This window comes from Sapajus apella, unplaced genomic scaffold (genome assembly GCF_009761245.1).
Source record: "Sapajus apella isolate SASKATOON/1434 unplaced genomic scaffold, GSC_monkey_1.0 scaffold109, whole genome shotgun sequence".
Taxonomy (NCBI): Eukaryota; Metazoa; Chordata; class Mammalia; order Primates; family Cebidae; genus Sapajus; species Sapajus apella.
The window spans coordinates 5,707,272-5,720,177 of record NW_022437049.1 but is presented as its reverse complement, the minus strand read 5'-3'; the positions used below and the strand labels follow the sequence as shown (position 1 = coordinate 5,720,177).

Genomic DNA, 12,906 nt, shown 5'->3' with positions numbered 1-12,906 from the left:
GGAAAAAAAAAAAAAAAAAAAAAAAAAGAAGGTGGCAGCATAACGGAAACTCATAAATAAAGCCCTAAATCCCTGGGACAGAGCACCTGGGAACAAAAAGCAGTTTGAGTTCTACTGAAGCAGACCTAAAAGTACCTAACCAGCAGCTCTGAATGAACAACAACAGAGCTCGCAGCTCACCATTTGAGCTCCTATAAAAAAGAGACCATCTCCTCAAGCAGCTCCCTGACCCCTATATATCCAAAAAGAAACCTCATAAAAGAAAGATCAGATTGATACTAGGCGGGTATCCTTCTGGGACAAAGATAGCAGAAGAAGAAAACTGGTAACAACCCTTCCTGTTCAGCAGCTGCTGTAGGTGAACCCCAGGCAAGCAGGGCCTGGAGTGAACCTCAGCAGACCTACAGCAGAGGGGCCAGACTGTCTGAAGGAAAACCAAGAAACAGAAATAATCTCATCATCAACAAACAGAACGTCAATCTGAAAGATTTGAGACCCAATCTGAAAGCCAGCAACTACAAAGTCGACAGGTGGATAAATCCTTAAAGATGGGAAGAAACCGGCACAAAAAGGATGAAAACACCCGAAACCAGAACACCTCTCCTCCTAAAAGGGATCACAACTCCTCACCAGCAAGGGAACAAGGTTGGATGGAGAACGAGTGTGATGAAATGACAGAATCAGACTTCAGAAGGCGGGTAGTAAGAAACTTCTGTGAACTTAAAGAACATGTTCTAACCAAATGCAAAGAAACTAAGAACCTTGAAAAAAGATTTGACGAAATGCTAACGAGAATGGACAAAATAGAAAGGAATATAAGTGAATTGATGGAGTTGAAAAATGCAACACGAGAACTTCGTGAAGCATGCACAAGTATCAACAGCCGAATTGACCAAGCAGAAGAAAGGATATCAGAGGTCGAAGATCAATTCAATGAAATAAAACGGGAAGGCAAGACTGGAGAAAAAAGGGTAAAAAGGAATGAACAAAGACTCCAAGAAATGTGGGACTATGTGAAAAGACCTAATCTACGTTTGATAGGCATACCCGAATGCAACAAAGAGAATGAATCCAAGCTGGAAAATACTCTTCAGGATATTATCCAGGAAAACTTCCCCAACCTAGCAAGGCAGGCAAACATTCAAGTCCAGGAAATACAGAGAACACCACAAAGATATTCGTCAAGAAGAGCAACCCCAAGGCACATAATTGTCAGATTCACCAGGGTCGAAATGAAGGAGAAAATACTAAGGGCAGCCAGAGAGAAAGGTCAGGTTACCCATAAAGGGAAGCCCATCAGGCTCACAGCAGATCTCAGCAGAAACGCTACAAGCCAGAAGAGAATGGGGGCCAATATTCAACATCCTTAAAGAAAAGAACTTTCAACCCAGAATCTCCTATCCAGCCAAACTAAGCTTCATAAGTGAAGGAAAAATAAAATCCTTTGGGAACATGCAAGTACTCAGAGATTTCATCACCACCAGGCCAGCTCTACAAGAGCTCCTGAAAGAGGCTCTACACATATAAAGGAACAACAAGTACCAGCTCAACTAAAGGGCAAAACAGCCAGCTAACACCAAAATGGCAGTATCAAATTCACACATAACAATATTAACTCTAAATGTAAATGGACTAAATGCCACAATCAAAAGACACAGACTGGCAAATTGGATAAAAAGACAAAACCCATCGGTATGCTGTATCCAGGAAACCCATCTCACATGCAAGGATACACAAAGGCTCAAAATAAAGGGATGGAGGAAGATTTACCAAGCAAATGGAGAGCAAAAAAAAGGAGGAGTTGCAATTCTCATCTCTGATAAATTAGACTTTAAAGCAACAAAGATCATAAGAGACAAAGAGGGACATTACATAATGGTAAAAGGATCAATGCAACAAGAAGAGCTAATGATCCTAAATATATACTCACCCAATACAGGAGCACCCAGATACATAAGGCAAGTTCTTAATGACGTACAAAGAGACTTAGACTCCCACACAATAATAGTGGGAGACTTTAACACCCCATTGTCAACATTAGACAGATCAACCAGACAGAAAATTAACAAGGATATCCAGGACTTGAACTCAGACCTGGACCAAGCAAACCTAATAGACATTTACATAACTCTCCACTCCAAATCCACAGAATATACATTCTTCTCAGCACCACATCACACCTACTCTAAAATTGACCACATAATTGGGAGTAAGTCACTCCTCAGCAAATGCAAAAGAACGGAAATCGTAACAAACAGTCTCTCAGACCACAGTGCAATCAAGTTACAATGCAGAATTCAAAAACTAACTCAGAACCGCACAGCTTCATGGAAACTGAACAACTTGCTCTTGAATGTTGACTGGATAAACAATGAAATGAAGGCAGAAATAAAGATGTTCTTTGAAACCAACGAGAATGAAGACACAACATACCAGAATCTCTGGGACACATTTGAAGCAGTCTCTAGAGGAAAATATATAGCAATAAGTGCCTACATGAGAAGCAAGGAGAGATCAAAAATTGACACCCTATTGTCAAAACTGAAGGAACTAGAGGAGCAAGATCAAAAAAACTCAAAGTCTAGCAGAAGACAAGAAATAACTAAGATCAGAGCAGAACTGAAGGAGATAGAGACACAAAAAACCCTTCAAAAAATCAATAAATCCAGGAGCTGGTTTTTTGAAAAGATCAACAAAATAGACAGACCACTAGCCAGATTAATAAAAAAGGAAAGAGAGAATAACCAAATTAATGCAATAAAAAACGATAAAGGGGATATCACCACAGATTCCACAGAAATTCAAACCATCATCAGAGATTATTACAAACAACTCTATGCACAGAAACTAATAAACCCGGAAGAAATGGATAAATTCCTGAACACTTGCCTCCCGCCAAGCCTAAACCAGGAAGAAGCCGAAACCCTGAACAGACCCATAACAAGGTCTGAAGTTGAAGCAGCAATTAAGAGCTTACCACCCAAAAAAAGCCCAGGTCCAGATGGGTTCACGGCTGAATTCTACCAGACATACAAAGAGGAGCTGGTACCATTTCTTCTGAAACTATTCCAAACAATACAAAAAGAGGAAATTCTTCCCAAATCATTTTATGACACCAGCATCATCCTGATTCCAAAACCCGGCAGAGACTCAACAAGAAAATAAAACTTCAGGCCAATATCCATGATGAACATAGATGCAAAAATCTTCAATAAAATACTGACAAACCGATTGCAACAGCACATCCCAAAGCTTATCCACCATGATCAAGTAGGCTTCATCCCGGGGATGCAAGGCTGGTTCAACATACGCAAGTCTATAAACGTAATTCACCACATAAACAGAACCAAAGACAAAAACCACATGATTATCTCAATTGATGCATTCAAGAGAAGGCCTTTGACAAAATTCAACAGCCCTTTATGCTAAAAACACTCAATAAGCTAGGTATCAATGGAACGTATCTCAAAATAATAAAAGCTATTTATGACAAACCAACAGCCAATATCATACTGAATGGGCAAAAACTGGAAGCATTCCCCTTGAAATGTGGCACCAGACAAGGATGCCCGCTCTCACCACTGCTATTCAATATAGTATTAGAAGTTCTAGCCAGAGCAATCAGGCAAGAAAAAGAAATAAAGGGCATTCAAATAGGAAAGGAGGAAGTCAAATTGTCTCTATTTGCAGACGACATGATTGTATATCTAGAAGACCCCATCGTCTCAGCCCCAAACCTCCTGAAACTGATAAGCAAGTTCAGCAAAGTCTCAGGATACAAAATCAATGTGCAAAAATCACATGCATTCCTATACACCAGTAACAGACTTAAAGAGAGCCAAATCAAGAACAAACTTCCATTCACAATTGCCACAAAGAGAATAAAATACCTAGGAATACAACTAACAAGGAATGTAAAGGACCTCTTCAAGGAGAACTACAAGCCACTGCTCAACGAAATAAGAGAGGACACAAACAGGTGGAGAAATATTCCATGTTCATGGTTAGGAAGAATCAATATCGTGAAAATGGCCATACTGCCCAAAGTAATTTACAGATTCAATGCTATCCCCATCAAGCTACCAATGACCTTCTTCGCAGAATTGGAAAAAACCACCTTAAATTTCATATGGAACCAAAAGAGAGCCCGCATAGCCAAGTCAATTCTAAGCAAAAAGAACAAAGCGGGGGGCATCAAACTACCAGACTTCAAACTATACTACAAGGCTACAGTAATCAAAACAGCATGGTACTGGTACCAAAACAGAGATATAGACCAATGGAACAGAACAGAGGTCTCGGAGGCAACACAACATATCTACAACCACCTGATCTTTGACAAACCAGACAAAAACAAGCAATGGGGAAAGGATTCCCTGTTTAATAAATGGAGTTTGGAAAGCTGGCTAGCCATGTGCAGAAAGCAGAAACTGGACCCCTTCCTGACACCTTACACTAAAATTAACTCCAGATGGATTAAAGACTTAAACATAAGACCTAACACCATAAAAACCCTAGAAGAAAATCTAGGCAAAACCATTCAGGACGTAGGTATAGGCAAGGACTTCATGACCAAAACACCAAAAGCGTTGACAACAAAAGCCAAAATAGACAAATGGGACCTAATCAAACTCCACAGCTTCTGCACAGCAAAAGAAACAATCATTAGAGTGAATCGGCAACCAACAGATGGGGAAAAAATTTTTGCAGTTTACCCATCTGACAAAGGGCTGATATCCAGAATTTACAAAGAACTAAAACAGATTTACAAGAAAAAAACTAACAAGCCCATTCAAAAGTGGGCAAAGGATATGAAGACACTTTACAAAAGAAGACATACACGAGGCCAACAAACATATGAAAAAATGCTCATCATCACTGGTCATCAGAGAAATGCAAATCAAAACTACATTGAGATACCATCTCACGCCAGTTAGAATGGCGATCATTAAAAAATCTGGAGACAACAGATGCTGGAGAGGCTGTGGAGAAATAGGAACACTTTTACACTGTTGGTGGGAGTGTAAATTAGTTCAACCATTGTGGAAGACAGTGTGGCGATTCCTCAAGGACCTAGAAATAGAAATTCCATTTGACCCAGCAATCCCATTACTGGGTATATATCCAAAGGATTACAAATCATTCTACTATAAGGACACGTGCACACGAATGTTCATTGCAGCACTGTTTACAGTAGCAAAGACCTGGAACCAACCCAAATGCCCATCGACGATAGACTGGATAGGGAAAATGTGGCACATATACGCCATGGAATATTATGCAGCCATCAAAAACGATGAGTTTGTGTCCTTTGTAGGGACATGGATGAACCTGGAAACCATCATTCTCAGCAAACTGACAGAAGAGCAGAAGATCAAACACCACATGTTCTCACTCATAGGCAGGTGTTGAACAATGAGAACACAGGGAGGGGAGCACTACACACTGGGGTCAGTTGGGGGGAAATGGGGGGGGACGGTGGGGGGTGGGAAGCTGGGGAGAGATAGCAAGGGGAGAAATGCCAGATGTGGGTGATAGGGAGGAAGGCAGCAAATCACACTGCCACGTGTGTTCCTATGCAACAATTTTGCATGTTCTTCACATGTACCCCAAAACCTAAAATGCAATAAAATAAATAAATGGAAAAAAAAGACTCCAAGATCCTTTAAGGAAAACAGAAAAATGCACCTCACACCCCTTTTTGGGAGTCTTCTGTCTCCCTGTGGAGTCTCAAGAGTCATGGTCAGGTTCTTCTCAGGACAAGCTCTGTGCTCTTCTGCACTGCATTACCCGATCTCTTTGGCTTTGTGGGGCACCAGGGACCACTTTGAGCTATTAGAGAGCATGACCTTTGTGTTTCTGATGGTGAATCATAGTGAGTTGTAGTTTCGGAGGTGGTTCACAGCAGTTGCAACAGATGGTTGTTACTATAGGGTATTACTCATTTTTTTGCTTGTTTAAAGAAGAAAACGCAGTTTGAACATTTGGAGGAGACAGAAACACTTGCCATCAGTGGGTAGACTTCCATGAGAGACAGGCTGATTACAGTGAGCTGATTGTCATGGGTTTGCCCAGCCCCCTTGAGGAAACATCTCTGCAGACGTGTATTTTGGAAACATGGTACAGCCTGGTCCCATGGCATTTCTCTTTTTGGTGGGACCTGAAATTCAATTTAACAGTGGGATCTTTGATATTTTAAAGATGTAGATGCTCTGCCTTCCAGCTGCACCTGCTCTTCAGATATTTAAATATTAGGCCCTGGGAACAGCAAATATTTTGTCAACCCTGTTTATTAATGGGCTCTGCCCTGAGCTCAGTGGTTCCATTAGAAAAAGGAAACTACATTAAAAAGCCACCTATCAAACTAGATTGGTCTCCAAAATATGACTTTCTTGCAGTAAAAAATTTAGAAAACTTTTTTTTTTGAAGGTTTCTAAATTTTTCTAGGCTCGTCTGTATGTTTCCTTGTAAAATACTGTGATAAATTATTATAATTTTATGTTACTTTGGTGTCCATTTTTAATCTAACACACCCAGACTTCCTGAAAAAGCTTAAATTCTCTCTGTGCTTTCAGATGTAAATTTGCTACCCTGTTTTCTCTGAAACTCAGTAAAGCCTTTGGCCATATGGAATAAATTTTAAGTTATTCCACATACAGAGATACAGTTTGAATCCAACTGCCCTTTTAAACTAGTGAGTTTTACCTGACTTATAGCTATAATTTTAAAAGTTAAAGCTACAAGGTCTTTATGTCTATATTTTTGTATGTATGTGTGCATACATGTCGGTTTGTGTAGTCTACATGGTACCAAATTGACTTATAAATGATCACTCATAATTTTTTTAAGTAAATAAACAGAAATGCATTTCAAGTTTGCATTACTTTAGCAATCTTCTGGTAAATAATACTAGTTTAACATTGTTGGCTTAGTAAAAGTATGTCTTCAGGGTTACCAACAAAATATTCATGTTTTTAACTTTAAGGTTGTTGCTTTTATGATACTTGCCTAACAGACAGTAAGACAAAAATGATTAATAGAAAAATTTAACTTTAGATGATGGCCAGATTTGTCTGTCTTATAAAATAATCCAAACATAATTGTTAAAAATAGATTAAATAGATATAAATGAGAGAAACATTTATAAAGAAACTTTTAATAATAGTTATGTTTTATGATGTATTTAATTTAAAAGGGCTTCTCAAAAATTTTTGGTAACTATACACAGAGTTTAAGCTAAATTAAATGATGAATATTCAAAATGATCTACATCATTTCCAAATAAGATATAAAGCTAAGATATTAATTACTAAATATGAGTTTAAGCTCATATGCTTTTGGCTTATTTCTTTAAAACAAAACTTATGTAGCTCTGCTAGTAGATACTTCATGTTCCATATAGAAAAACTGTTCTATAGAACGCTTAAGCTTTTAAAAAATCATATGTGGTTATAAATTGTTAGTACATGACTGACAGTTAAAATTGCTTTTTTCATAGGTTTTCACTGAAACGTAGGGTTACAGGAGTCAACATTCTGATTAATACATATAATTAAAACTACTAGATTTAAGAAACAATTCTGTATGCAAAGTGTTTAAGAAAAGTGGGATGTATTTTTGGTAAGAAATGTTGTAAGTAAGCATGAGAATGTAGCTTTCATTAAGAGAACAGTAATTTTGTCTAAAGGTTTTTAAAAGTTGTTTAAATTTAAAAATTGTTTTAAATTTTATTTAAGAAATAAAGAATAGATAAAACTGGATGAACATAAAAAGTTGGGGAAAGAAAGAAAATAGAAAAAAAATTGTAAGAGGTTATAAAAGGTTTATAAAAATCTGTGGTCAAAGCTAATTGAAATAAAATTTCATTAAAATTATCTTTAGCATTAATAATAGACTGATGGAAAGGTAGAATTTAGGTTTCTTTATGGAGCAAGTTATTTGTATAACATTAACAAGACATAGTAAAATATTTTTATCTATCTTTTATGTAAACTAAAGGAAAAAAGAGGGAAGAACTCTAGGGAAATATTCTGTTGATTTCATCTGTCTTTATTCCATCTTTTTATTGTTTGAAAAATTGATTTTCCTCTCTATAAAAGAGTGTTTGAATGTTTTATTTATTTATTTAGTAGACAGAGTCTTGCTCTGTCACCCAGGCTGAAGTGCAGTGGCACCATCTCAGGTCACTACAAACTCCCTCTCCTGGGTTCAAGGGATTCTCCTTCCTCAGCCTCCAAAGTAGCTGGGATTACAGGCGTATGCCACCACGTTAGCTAATTTTTGTATTTTTAGTAGAGAAGGGGTTTCACCATGTTGGCCAGGCTGGTCTCCAACTCTTGACCTCAGGTGCTGCACCTGTATCAGCCTCCCAAAACACTAGGATTACAGGTGTAAGCCATCACACCGGGCCTGAATATATATTTTTAAATTATCACTTTAGCTAAATGATTGACTATGATTTTACAATGACCTGTGATCCTATTTTCATCAAGTGTTTTAAGCTTGTCTTATTTTGATATGAAGTGTTTTGAACCTTTGACATTTGACAAACTTCCAAAATTAAATTTCAAATTCTAAAATGTGTTTTTGACCTTGAACTAACTTTTGGAAATTCTAAAAAGAACTCCTGGAAGCCCAAGAAAGACGTATGAGGTTTACATGGTATGTAAAAATCATATGGTAAATATTATCAAATAAAAAATGGAGTTAACTTTATTCAAGTTATATTTATATTAACATGTTATTAATATATGTTCTAAAACTGTATGAGATCCCTAAATTTCTGACATTACCAGTCATAATTATGATTATGTTAAATTGTTGTATACCACGATATAAAACATTTCCTTGTCAATTACATCTTTACCCATGGCTATTCTAAGTCTTTTGCCATTCACAGGTAATTATTGCTTTACTTTGATTTTTCTCAATAATCCATTTATAATCAGCTACAGTCCAAAATATGCTTCTTCAAAAATTTTATAGCGTGGACCCTGAAAGTACTCTTGAATACAGTTTTTTGATAACTTTGGAGAACTTATCATTAGCCTGTGTAAAACCTCCCAGGGCTCTATTTTAAAAGTTGATATAATCATAAATATTGGTAACCCAACAGCAAGCAGAATAAGTTAATTACATGGGGTGGAACTGATACAGGACTAAAACACTTTTTAAAAATGATTTTCATTTGAAATATTGATGATTCCTTTTTATATTTTGTTTTCCAGAGTCAAGAAATATTTTATTCTTTATAGCTTACAACAATTGGGTAATATATACTCTTGTGAGCAAAACTGAAATATTTACCTTTCTATCTACATGATTTCTCCAAAAATTTGAAACTATTCATGAATATTCTTATTTTATGGTAATATAGTTACCTATATAGGTTCAGTAAGAATCATTTTTTTCCATAGGAGGACACACTTGTAGATACTATTTTATCAAGGCTTTGACTGGAATGACTTGTTATCAGATATGACCAGACTGCTTTAAGGAACTGAAGTTGACTTTACAGAGCCAATGAAAAGCCCTTCGGAAAGACTGACCTGGTACTTTGTCCACACTGTTTCCATACAAGGTTCCTGACCTTGCAGTAAGAAAGAATGTCACTTTCTGAGAGGCCCAGAAACCTCCAGATATTTTGAAACCTCTAGAAAACAGAAATTCACTCAAATCATCTAAATGTTACAGGCACAGTCTGATGCCAAATCTTTGGCTTGGCTTTATAGTCTCTAGAGGCTTTGAAAAGTCTAACCTGAGATTCATCATGAACAAGCCACAGCAAAGCCAACAGCAAAGGGCCTATATGGTCACTTTTCTTTCTGCACTCTATGCAAATAATGTCAAGTATTATAAAACTAAAATTTATTTTGCAAACAAATGGTCTTACTACACATGATTTGTCTTTGGTACAAAAGGGAAACTGAAGAGAGAAATTATGTTTTCAAAGAAAACTATAGTACCCATGCTATTAGATTCTAGCCTTGACCATTGTTTTTGAGTTTTTTTATTTGTCTGAAATTTGAACTGGATCCTGAATTATTTCCTGGCTACAAGTGCCCAAACTAATGTTTTCAAAATGTTCTCCCTTTTTTCCTCCTTGGAATCACTTAAAACTAAAACTGTGCTTTTCCTGAAGCTCTGCACATTGAAGCTAGATAACCTGATATAAATGTTGGGAGAAATCACCATAGCAACTTACATATCAACAGCTTTTGTGCCAGCTGATGTATGAGCTACTCAGACAGTTCACTTGAACACCCAATTTAAACCACAATCCACAAAGATCGCCACTGCCATCTGAAGATGCATTAGAGACTCTAGAACAACAAACCTGCAGACTACTCCAGATATTAACCTTTGCTTTTCTTAGTTTCCATAAAAATGCTTCTTATTAGAGATGGACTTGTTGCATCCTATATAGAGTTCTAGCTCATTAGCAGGGCACCTCCTAGAATGGAAAACAGCTGTTCAACTGATCTATTCTCTGGAACACAAAACGGATTCATGATAATATGAATGGCATATTTATTTATTTTTTATTTTTTGCTTATCCCAATTTGTCTTCCCTTCCTTTTCCTGTCTTATCTAAGAACCTCTAACCCAAATCTCTCCAAAGCTACCAATTTGCCTTTTGGCATATGCAACTTTTTGAAGTTTCAAAGGAGGAACTGAAAGAAATCAAAATAATTTACCCCAAAATATACTCTGCCATATTTTGAGATGGCCATTCAGAGGGCTGCACACAGAAGTAGCCCTGAAAACCGTCTTTGCGGGCAGATGAGCATCTGTAGAGAAAATCTGCATTGATGGAGCCCGGATTTCTCTAAGACTTTCTTTTGTCCAGATTTGGAAAAGATGAACTGAGTATCTGACAACCTTTAAAGATCTGTAAGAAACAGTCACCATCTATTTTATCTCATCCACAAAACAAGACCACCTTTTGCTATCTAGGCCTCCTCTTCCCTGCTCCCCTCCCATGTTTTACCACGATAACCTATTTTGCCATGATCCAAACCCCATTCTTTCCACAATCTCAAGATTGTATATAAGCTTCTGAACCCTACTGGGGAGTAGAAGTAATCTCTGTGGTCCTCCCCTTGTGCATATTAATAAATATGCATCCCTTTTCTTCTGTGAATCTTCTGTTATTTGACTTCTCAGTGAAATTTCAGAAGGTGAAGATAAAGTCTTCCCTTGGCCTCTGCAGGATCAATCCACACTCAGTCCTCAACAAGCATCAGATAACAGGAGTAGCAAGTCAAGTTCTCCTAAGAACTACTTTTGTGATCTTAGAGACAGCCATACCATCACTGTGGACCATTACTTTAAATTATAATTTTAATGTTTTTGTAGAGACAGGGTCTCACTATGTTTCCCAGGCTGTTCTCAAACTCCTGGGTTCAAGTAACCGTCATCTTGGCCTCTCAATATACTGGGATGACAGGCATGAGCCAAAGGGCCCTTTTTTTTTTTTTTAATCATTCTTAACATAGGAAAATAAGATTGTATTTGCTCCATTTTACTAGTCTGTCATGGTGACTTACTGACATTAATGCATAGTGGTGCTTTCTTGAGAATGGAACTTTAATCATGGAAAGTTTTGACTTTTGAACTTTGTCTTCCCTGAAACCCAGGACAAGCAAGCAAACATTGTTTCCCCATTTCAGGGGCCTCCACACAAATGACCCACTCTTTAGCTGGAATCCTTCTCCACTGTGATGCCACATTCCACAGAAGGGATACGATAGGGCTCACATCCTCTGCCTTCACTGTTTTCCCATTCAGCTTGAACTTCCTCATGGGGCTGGCTGACTTTTCCAACAGAGTTCCAAATGGCTATTTATTCCAAGTTGGCTTCTAAACTCTCTTGGTTTCAAGCCTCAGAAAGGTCAGGTTTCATATACACAGGGAATCCAGAAGACCCTGAAGTGTCAGGAGAAGCTCAAAAAAGAAGCTAGGAAACCCTGGGAGAATTGCATGCCTCTACTAAGTAGCATGTCATAATATCCTAGGCAGTCCTGAGCGCCCAACCACAACCAAGTAGACACATACTTCTATGTGTTGTGAGTTCCAAATAAAGTCTGCTCATAAGCTGAGTACTGCTCATAAACTGAGTACTCCTGGAGTTGTTGAAATGCTTTCTCTTCTCCATTTATTCTACCAGCACTGCTGTAACTGCTGCTGCTGTTTATAATGATCTACAAATTGAACATGGGAGCTGACAGTCTTGATTTCTAATTACATTTCAAGGATTTCTTTGAGCCCTGAGCAGGCCATACTCCATTTCTGCATCTTTAAACTGGGTGCACTAGTCCTCCTTCCTACAGAGCAAACTTCAAAAAGACTGAAAGTGATTGCGCTATGCAGTCAACATCAACTGCTTGAACAGACAATGCATGGTTCTTGCTACCTAAACTTCATGGAAAACAACAATAATTGTTTTCACTAGAAAATGAAGATGTGGTTCCAGCAATGAACACATTCGGGTAAACAAGCTGAAGTCATTTTAATTCCCCCTTTCCAGTGCCATTAATTTCCAAACATTCTTTTAACCAAATAATGAAATGATTTTTCTTTAAGAACTCACAACCAACATTTAGTTTAAAAAAGGGAGTCCTAATTATGAGATTATTATTTTCTCATTTGCACAGATTTGGCTCATTAAAGCTATAATCCTTTTCCCTCAGCCCACAGACTGACAGCAACCTTTTTCTATGATTCCAAGAGAAAACTTGACTATTTAAACAAAAGTTCAAATCACAGTGATTAGAAGGGTTGGCCAATGTGGTGTTTAATAAAAACAACAACCAGAGAAGAGATCAATTCTCACATTCCATTTGAGGGCCTCATTAGTGATTATTCACAGAAGTCACTGGTCTTATCTTCGTGGCCTCATAAAAA

The 12,906-nt window shown here is 37.5% G+C and overlaps 1 protein-coding gene and 1 long non-coding RNA gene across 5 annotated transcripts in view; both read right to left on the bottom strand.

The window, feature by feature from the left end:
* Positions 1 to 12,906, bottom strand: part of DCC (DCC netrin 1 receptor) — a 1,203,097-nt gene that overhangs the window by 669,440 nt on the left and 520,751 nt on the right. The gene's annotated exons all lie outside the window — the stretch shown is intronic.
* On the bottom strand, positions 2,635 to 11,370 carry LOC116537378. Its single transcript, XR_004263095.1, has 3 exons — positions 8,842 to 11,370; positions 3,901 to 3,902; positions 2,635 to 2,646 (listed from the first exon to the last, which is right to left on the bottom strand). It is a non-coding gene; the product is annotated as an uncharacterized LOC116537378 (long non-coding RNA).